Source organism: Lolium perenne, chromosome 2 (genome assembly GCF_019359855.2).
Source record: "Lolium perenne isolate Kyuss_39 chromosome 2, Kyuss_2.0, whole genome shotgun sequence".
In the NCBI taxonomy this organism is placed as follows: Eukaryota; Viridiplantae; Streptophyta; class Magnoliopsida; order Poales; family Poaceae; genus Lolium; species Lolium perenne.
This window is the reverse complement of record NC_067245.2, coordinates 144,801,415-144,810,142: the sequence shown is the minus strand read 5'-3', so window position 1 is coordinate 144,810,142 and position 8,728 is coordinate 144,801,415. Positions and strand designations below refer to the sequence as shown.

Here is an 8,728-nt window from a genome sequence, read left to right as displayed (position 1 = left end):
CGCCAACGAGTGGAGATGCTCTTACCATGCTACGGTTAAACCTACCTGCAGTGTCATATTAGCAGGACGTGTGCAGCCGTTCGATCAAAATATCAAATCACCCTCTCTAGACCACCACGTACACACCTACTGACCGAAAAACCCTGCAGCTCGTCCCACCGCCCAATCATTCAAAGCTCCAGTGAGACGCATCGTCGGCTTGCACCATCATCGACGTTTGGTGAGAGGCCTTGACAGGTTGCACCACTGCCGAAAATCGTGTAGCAGCACCGTTAGGTGGTAGTCTAATTGGTATTAGTGAGTTACCACTTACCACAGATCACTTCCTCCTTATGGACTCCTCTCATTTTTCAACTTTAGCCACCGAGTATGCTGTTCTTCAGACGTCAAACGTTCAACTTCGTTAGCAAAAAACCAAGAAGTTGTGCCCCTAAACGTAGCAACAGCAACACTTCAAACTGAATGAGATCAGGGGAGGCAGAGGATAATGCCAGCGGTGCGAGAAACAGACCTTCCAGGTAGGATCCAGACTCCCTACACATACATTTATGAACACATTCAACTTAGTAATGTTGGAAAAGAAGATCCAGGTCAAGGAAAAAAAATAGGGAGAGAAAATCTAGATCAGAGAAGTAAAAATATGGAGTACCAAAGCAAACTGAGATCCAATGCCCAGGCCGTCGGCTCAATTCTTGCTGCGGCAGCCGCGGAAGTGAGGACAAATCGCCCATGAGCACTGCTATACATACGACATATCTCGTCCGATACCTGTACGACGCTAGGAGGCAGCAAGCTTCCCACACGCGAGGCAACGGAAGGAAGAATTGACTGGGTTTATGTTTGGGCCGGGGCTAGGAACTTGGGAGAAGATCCGGTAATCATTTTTTTTTTACAAAAGCAGCTATGTCTTATGCCCTTGGCTCGGCCTTGAGCTGTTCTGCCATTTCAAGCTTCCCACACGCGAGGCAACGGAAGGAAGAATTGACTGGGTTTATGTTTGGGCCGGGGCTAGGAACTTGGGAGAAGATCCGGTAATCATTTTCTTTTACAAAAGCAGCTATGTCTTATGCCCTTGGCTCGGCCTTGAGCTGTTCTGCCATTTCTACACATGTGTAAGGTGATCTCCATGAGAGGAGCGACTTGCATGGGCACAAAGGGCACGAGATAGAGGACTAATTAACCGCCTCACCTTCTAGATGAGTTATTAGCATAAAAGCACCACTTTATAGCTAAATTTATTATTTTATATGATTTTATATTTTTGAGATAAAAATCAACCAGAATTTTTGAAGTTCTTTTTTCTTTTCGAAATAGGGAGAAACCTGGCCTCTGCATCAATAGATGCACAAAACTTTTTACTCGATGCAACGCTTCAAATATTTAAAAGTTTACAATCATGGATCACATAGGGTTGAGACATGTATCAACTGTCAAAAATTTAAAAGCCCATTTTGCAGCCTACTAATATGACGCCACCCGATGCTTTGGAAATAGAAGTTTGAGGAACCGTTAGCAGATGGTTGCATCGAGTAACTATATAGGCTCCCACCGAGATCAACCGGAAATTTTAGGTAAGTTTTTTTTTTGCACAAAACACTAATCATCCATCACGCAAAGTGGGACAACATCGTGAGCGACGCAGAGGCATGCGTGCGGGGTTTAACCCGTCGCCTACCCTCTGGTCCGCGAGCCGGTGCCCCAACTGCGGGCTACCCGTAGCCGCGCCGCTCTTCTCGTCCCAAAGCCAGAGGTCAAGGAGGAAGAGATTGAGGTGACAGCGCTCCTTCGCTAACGACCGCGCGACGACAATGGCGATCCCAGCGGTGCGGTGAAAGACGGGCCCGCCGACTGGGACTATAACTTCTTCGAGTGCTACGACCACTCCGTCCGCCACAGACGCTATTAGTTTATTTTATGTTTAAGTTTGGTCGAATTTCATTCAAAATGTTGTAATATATAACAATTTTGACTGAATTTGAGTGTTTTCGGTAAAATTGAATTTCTTAAAATTTTGTTTGGGTGACGCGACTGGAAACAGTCGTGCTCCAAAAACGGCAACACGCGGCGACGTCCCCTAAACGCTCGATCCAACGCTATTTTCGGACAGGTTTTGGGGGAGGCCACTGGAAATGCTAATTAGCATTTTAAAGTGGTGATTTTATGTTATATATACTTTTTGTAGATTGAACGAACTGGGCACTAGATCATGGTTTGGCCTGGGCTCGGACTTGGGCACATAGCACTGGGCTGGGGATTAATTAGCGTGATTGACCTAAAGGAAAGTTAGCACTATGGAGAGCATCGTACAGAGTTCGTACCTCAATCATCGTGTGCGGAGCAATTCCGATCGCCCATCTCCCACTACCTAATCCCCGGCCTTGGCCGAAATTTTCCTTCCTTATTTCCCCTCAATGGCCACGAGTCCACGACCTGTCGACCTCCTCCCTCTTGGTTGTTCCCCTACTCCTATCTCCCCTCTAGTAGCTAGAGTGAGGGAGGAAATCACAAAGAATTTTGCGCGTGACCCTCAGGCCGCCGCCCCGTACTCTCGCTTCTCCGGGTGGCCAGCATCTGGGGATGAAGATTGACGAACCCAGTCTCACTTCACCAACAATACAAGGTGGCTTTCCTCGTGACTTTCCACAAACAAATCGGCCTTGGGTTGCCAAATCGGCGGAATATCCCGTATCGAGGGACACCGGGAGCGCCGGCCAAGGAGCTGCCACCGGAAGGGGAGCGCGCAGTAGCCACCACAACCAGGACGCGTTGGATCCCGCCGGGCGAGGCCACGCGCGCTGCCGCGGGAGGTCCAGGTCGCGCGTCGTGGCTGTTGGTCGCGAGTCGACGGCGCGCGCGCGCCGGGCGCTGGCCTGGGTATGGGTGAACTCCGACGGGATCGGACGTAGCACAGATTAGTTGGACACAACCTGCGTTGAGGCTGTTAGCGTGTACATATAACTATAGATTAGTTGTATTTGTATTGTACTTTAATTGTAATTGTACCCTAACCCTTGATCTTTGGTCCAATATATAAACACAGCAACCCCACGTACTACACGTCCCCAAAACCCTTCTACAATATATCAGATACGTTTCGATCCTAAACCCTAACCAAGCCGCCGCCGCCTAGTCCATCTAGAGCCGCCGCCGCCGCTCCCTTCCGCTGCCACGATGAGCTCCCCTGGTCACCTCGACGCCACCTTGGGTGCCCTCGTCTCCCTCCCTGCCAGCTCCCTTCCTGCCGGCGGCGTGACGCGCAGCAATGCGCCGGTCGTCCTCTCCCTCGACGACGCCAACTACACCAAGTGGAGCATCTATATGAAAGCCTCCATCGGCCGTGCCGGCCTCATCGGCCACGTCGACGGCACCACCGCCGCCAACCCCGCCGATCCGACGTGGTCCTCCAACGACTACGCCGTCCTCAACTACCTCCACTCCGGGATCAGCGAGGACGTGGCCGACATGGTCCTCTCCCGCGACCAGACGGCGCGCCAGCTTTGGCTCTCCCTCCTCGAGCTCTTCTCCGCCAACAAAGCCAGCAAAGCGATCTACCTCGACAATGACTTCCGTCAGCTGGCCAAGGCGCCTCCTCGATCGCCGAGTACTGTCGCCGGCAGAAGCAGCTCGCCGACGCCCTCGCCGACAACGACTCCCCGGTCTCCAACCGCGCGCTCGTCCTCAACACTCTGCGCGGGCTCGGGCCTCGGTTCGCCTCGGCCGCCACCGTCATATCCATGACGCATCCGCTGCCCACCTTCGTTAGGGCACGGAGCATGCTTCTCATGGAGGAGATGCAGCAGGCCAACGCCGCCTCCAACGCGGTGTCTACCGCCCTCGTCGCCCAAGCGCGCCCCTCGGCGCCCTCGTGCACTGGCACGGCCTGCCGTGGTGACTCCTCCTCCACCGGCTCGGGCAAACCCTTCACCAAGCAAAAGAAGAACAAGCCTCGGAACGGCGGTGGCTCCACCACCCAACGCCCCGCGACGCCTGCCCCTTCGGGCCCCTGGGTGTGTTTCTCGCCTGGCAATGGGTAGTGGCGTGCCCCTGGCATCCTCGGTCCGCGTCCCGCGGCCCCCCAGGCGTACCACACCACTGCGGCGCCGCTCTTCTAGTCGGCTCCATCATCGTCCTCTACACCAACATGGGACAACTCGGCGCTCATCGCCGCGCTGAACAGCCTCGCCCTTCAACAGGGCGGCTGGGTCATGGACTCGGGGGCCTCCTCGCACATGACCAATGATGATGGTAATTTCTCTAGCTCGGTACCCCTCTCGCCTCCACACTTTGTCACCGTCGGCAACGGTAGTAATATTCCCATTACGTCTTCCGGTCATGTCAGCTTTTCCTCTCCCACTGGCCACTCCTTCAAACTCAACAATGTCCTCCATGTTCCTCGCCTTATTCGTAATTTGCTTTCTATTCGCAAATTTACTCGCGATAATGCTTGCACTATTGAGTTTGACGCCTTTGGTCTCTCTGTGAAGGACCTGAAGACTCGTCGTGTGATCCTTCGTTGCAATAGTGATGGAGATCTTTACACTTTCCCTGGCACCGTCTTCCACCGCCATAGTCGTCACCGCCATGCGTCCACCTCCGCCCTGCTGGTCACCGCCCCTGAAGATCTCTGGCATCAACGTCTTGGTCACCCTGGCCATGATGCTATGACCTCTCTTCGGCGTTTAGCGTTTATCAAGTGTAATAAAGTGCGCCGCCCATCTGTTTGCCACGCCTGTCAGCTCGGCAAACATGTGCGGTTGCCGTTTAGTTCGTCTACTACATCGTCTAGTGTTGTTTTTGATTTGATTCACTGTGATTTATGGACATCTCCAATTGTTAGTAACTCTGGTTTTCGCTATTACTTTGTGATTGTCGATGACTATTCTCACTACTATTGGTCGTACGCCAGTACTCAATTCAACACCACTATTCGTTCTCTTCAAACAGACAACGGCACCGAGTTCATCAACTCTGCTGTTAATACACTTCTAAACTCTAACGGTACCATACTCCGTCTTTCGTGTCCTTACACCTCGCAGCAAAATGGCAAGGCCGAGCGTGCTATTCGCACCATCAATGACACTATGCGCACTATCATGTTCCATGCACATGCTCCCTCACAGTTTTGGGCTGAAGCGCTCGCCACCGCTACCTATCTTCTAAACCGGCGTCCTAGCACCGCGATCAAGTCACGGATTGCTTACACCCTTCTCCATGGTCGGTCACCACCCTATGATCGCCTACGGGTTTTTGGTTGTCTTTGTTACCCCAATGTGACGTCCACCACTAAACACAAACTGAGTCCTCGTTCTCTTCCTTGTGTTTTCCTTGGTTATCCGTCTAATCATTGGGGGTACCGATGCTATGATCCGTCTACAGGAAAAGTGCTAATCTCGCGACATGTTGTCTTCGATGAGACTATTTTTCCGTTTCAGATTGCTGCTGCCCCTCCCACGGCACAGCCGGAGCTGCCACGACGGCTCGACTTCCTCTTCACCGACCTGGACAGACCACCTGCGGGACAGGCTACCGCTGCCGCCCGTGCTCCAGCCCCGGTCGCTCGCCCGGTTGCACCGGCATCCGCGCCGACTGCCCCGGTCACCAGACCGGCTGCACCGGCTGCCCCGCCGGCTGCCCCGGTCACCCGGCCGGCCGCCCCGGCTACCACGCCGGCTGCCTCGGCCACCAGGCCGCCTGCACCGGCTGCCGCAGCCTCTTCATCTGCCGCCCGACAGACCTCCACGACCTCGTTATCGACCCCTGTTGCACCGTCTGCTGCGGCACCTGCGGTTACAGTCACGAGGTCTGGGCATGTCAGTCGCCCGAAGGACAGGCTCAATCTTCATGTCTCCAACACAACGATTGCACCTCTGCCTACAACTTATCGTCAGGCCATGCAGGACCCCAATTGGCGGTCGGCCATGGCTGATGAGCATCAGGCTCTCCTCGACAACAACACCTGGTCTCTTGTACCTCGCCCTCCTGGCACCAACATTGTCACCGGCAAGTGGATCTTTCGGCACAAGTTTCACTCACATGGCACTCTAGCGCGGTACAAAGCTCGATGGGTGGTTCGTGGTTATTCCCAGCGTCCTGGAATTGACTATGATGAGACGTTCAGTCCTGTTGTCAAGCCTGCTACCATCCGGTTGGTTCTCACCATCGTTGTTTCTAGCTCTTGGCCTATTCGTCAGCTTGATGTCAAGAATGCCTTTCTTAACGGCAATCTCGATGAAGTGGTTTATTGCCAGCAGCCTCCTGGTTTTGTTGATGAAGCTCGTCCTGATCACGTGTGTCGCCTACACAAGTCCTTATATGGATTAAAGCAGGCCCCCCGAGCGTGGTATCAACGATTTGCTACTCATCTCGCGACGCTAGGATTTGTTGCTTCTGCCACGGATACCTCGCTGTTTGTGCTTAGGTCCGGAGTGGACACTGCCTATCTCTTGCTCTATGTGGATGATATTATTGTGACTGCCTCCTCTGCCCAGTTCCTTCAGGGTCTTCTTGATCAGCTTCATCGGGAGTTCGCCATGACAGATCTTGGACCACTTCACTTCTTTCTGGGTATTGCTGTGACACGAAACATCGATGGACTCTTCCTCTCTCAGCGGCAGTATGCGACAGATCTTCTGCAGCGAGCTGGCATGTCAGATTGCCATCATGTGGCTACCCCTGTTGATACTCAAGCTAATCTTTCTGGTTCTGATGGTGACCCTCTAGCTGATGCTACCGAGTACAGGAGTCTAGCTGGTGCTCTTCAGTACCTTACGCTGACACGTCCTGACATCTCCTAAGCAGTGCAACAAATCTGTTTGCACATGCATGCACCTCGTGCCCCTCACCTTTCCCTGGTGAAGCGAGTGCTTCGCTACGTGCGCGGCACACTGGAGTTCGGTCTTCATCTCCAGGCCTCCTCCTCAACATCACTCATGGCTTACTCTGATGCTGACTGGGCGGGATGTCCTGACTCCCGCCGATCGACATCCGGCTACTGCGTCTACTATGGTGACAGTCTTATCTCCTGGTCCTCTAGGCGACAGACGACTGTTTCACGATCCAGTGCAGAGCCCGAATATCGGGCCGTGGCACATGCCGTTGCTGAGTGCTGTTGGATACGGCAGGTTCTCCAGGAGCTTCATCGACCTCTTCGTTCTGCTACTCTGGTTTATTGTGACAATGTTTCTGCCATATACATGTCCTCTAATCCAGTCCAGCATCGCCGAACCAAGCATATCGAGATCGACATCCACTTCGTTCGCGAGAAGGTGTCTCTTGGCGAGGTTCGGGTATTACATGTTCCGTCTTCTCTTCAGTTCGCTGATGTGATGACTAAGGGGCTGCCTACTCAGCTCTTCCTCGACTTTCGGTCCAGTCTTTGCGTCCGAGAGCCTCCCGCTGCGACTGCGGGGGGGGGGGAGGGGGGGTGTTAGCGTGTACATATAGCTATAGATTAGTTGTATTTGTATTGTACTCTAATTGTAATTGTACCCTAACCCTTGGCCTTTGGCCCAATATATAAACACAGGAACCCCATGTATTACACGTGAGAGGCTTTCCCCAAAACCCTTCTACAGAGGCGTTGCAGAGGCACCCGTGGACCAGCCGCCGTCGCCCACCGCCGCCGTATATCGCCGTAGAAGATGTGGCCGCGGCGACCTCTGTGCGCCCGTATCCCTGAAGATTCCGCTAGCCTCCGACGCCAGTAAGTCGCCGCCGCACTCCAATTGGTCGGCCACGTCCGCCTCCGGCCTTTCCCGTGACCTTCTCGCGACGTGTGGAAACGGACGCGGTGGAGGAGGAAAAGGAAAGAACCAACGAACGGGTACTGTGGCGATTTGGTGTATTATGCGTTTTTGTGGGAGGGTAAAACGGTCCCAAAAAAAGTTGGACGAAAATTCTGGCAGAAACCTTAGCTCCTTTATTATTAGGTATAGACTAGAAAACATGCCCGTGCGATGCGACGGGATAGAAAACGGCCCACTACCTCCTCTACTTCTCCTTCAGTGAGGTCACCCATACATGTGCGCTATAGAGCCAAGAGCCATGTGACACCACTCACCATCGCCATGCCACTCCACATTGCGACAAGGTGACAACCTTCATCTCCCAGTAGTTCGAGAGTAGAAGAAGCCGAGAAGAATAAATAATTGGAGGAATGGCGTATGCATGCCAGTGACGCTTAGTCCTTCGGCGATGAATTACCGAGAGCTATTTTTTACGTAATCACACCTCGCCGATTACCAACAAATTGCATTTACATGCAACTTTACGCCCGAGAAAAATAAGATCATGTCATTGAGCCAACAAACCATTGGTGTAGTGTGGCAATGTCACTTCTTCGACCTCTTATTTAGCATCAAATTGAAGGACACCCGAGGATCTCGATTCCTGGGAAGAAAATCTTGCCATTTTCTTCAACTTGGACGCCAGCGAGCTCAAGTCAGATGCGGTCTCGAAAGACCGCCGACGGGAGGCAGTCGTCGTCGCCATGTCGCTGTCGCCTAGAGCCGCCTAGGGCTTGTGACCTAATTAAACAATATCGAAGCTACGCGAGCAACTTATTAGGGACTGCCAAACACCTATATGTGAAACATGATGCAGGTGAAAGCCAACCCATTGAATTCGGCAATTAAAACTTTTTCACTTACAGGTGGCATTTTAGTAGTAATATGTATTTTGTACAGAGGGTAAATCGGTTCAAAAAGTGTTGGACCGCAAGTAACCTTAT

At 52.8% G+C, this 8,728-nt stretch overlaps 1 long non-coding RNA gene across 1 annotated transcript; it reads right to left on the bottom strand.

Annotated features, from left to right (window-relative positions):
* Positions 1-264: 264 nt before the first annotated feature.
* On the bottom strand, positions 265-731 carry LOC127323339 (uncharacterized). Its single transcript, XR_007865568.1, has 3 exons — positions 650-731; positions 512-534; positions 265-430 (listed from the first exon to the last, which is right to left on the bottom strand). It is a non-coding gene; the product is annotated as an uncharacterized lncRNA (long non-coding RNA).
* Positions 732-8,728: the final 7,997 nt, after the last annotated feature.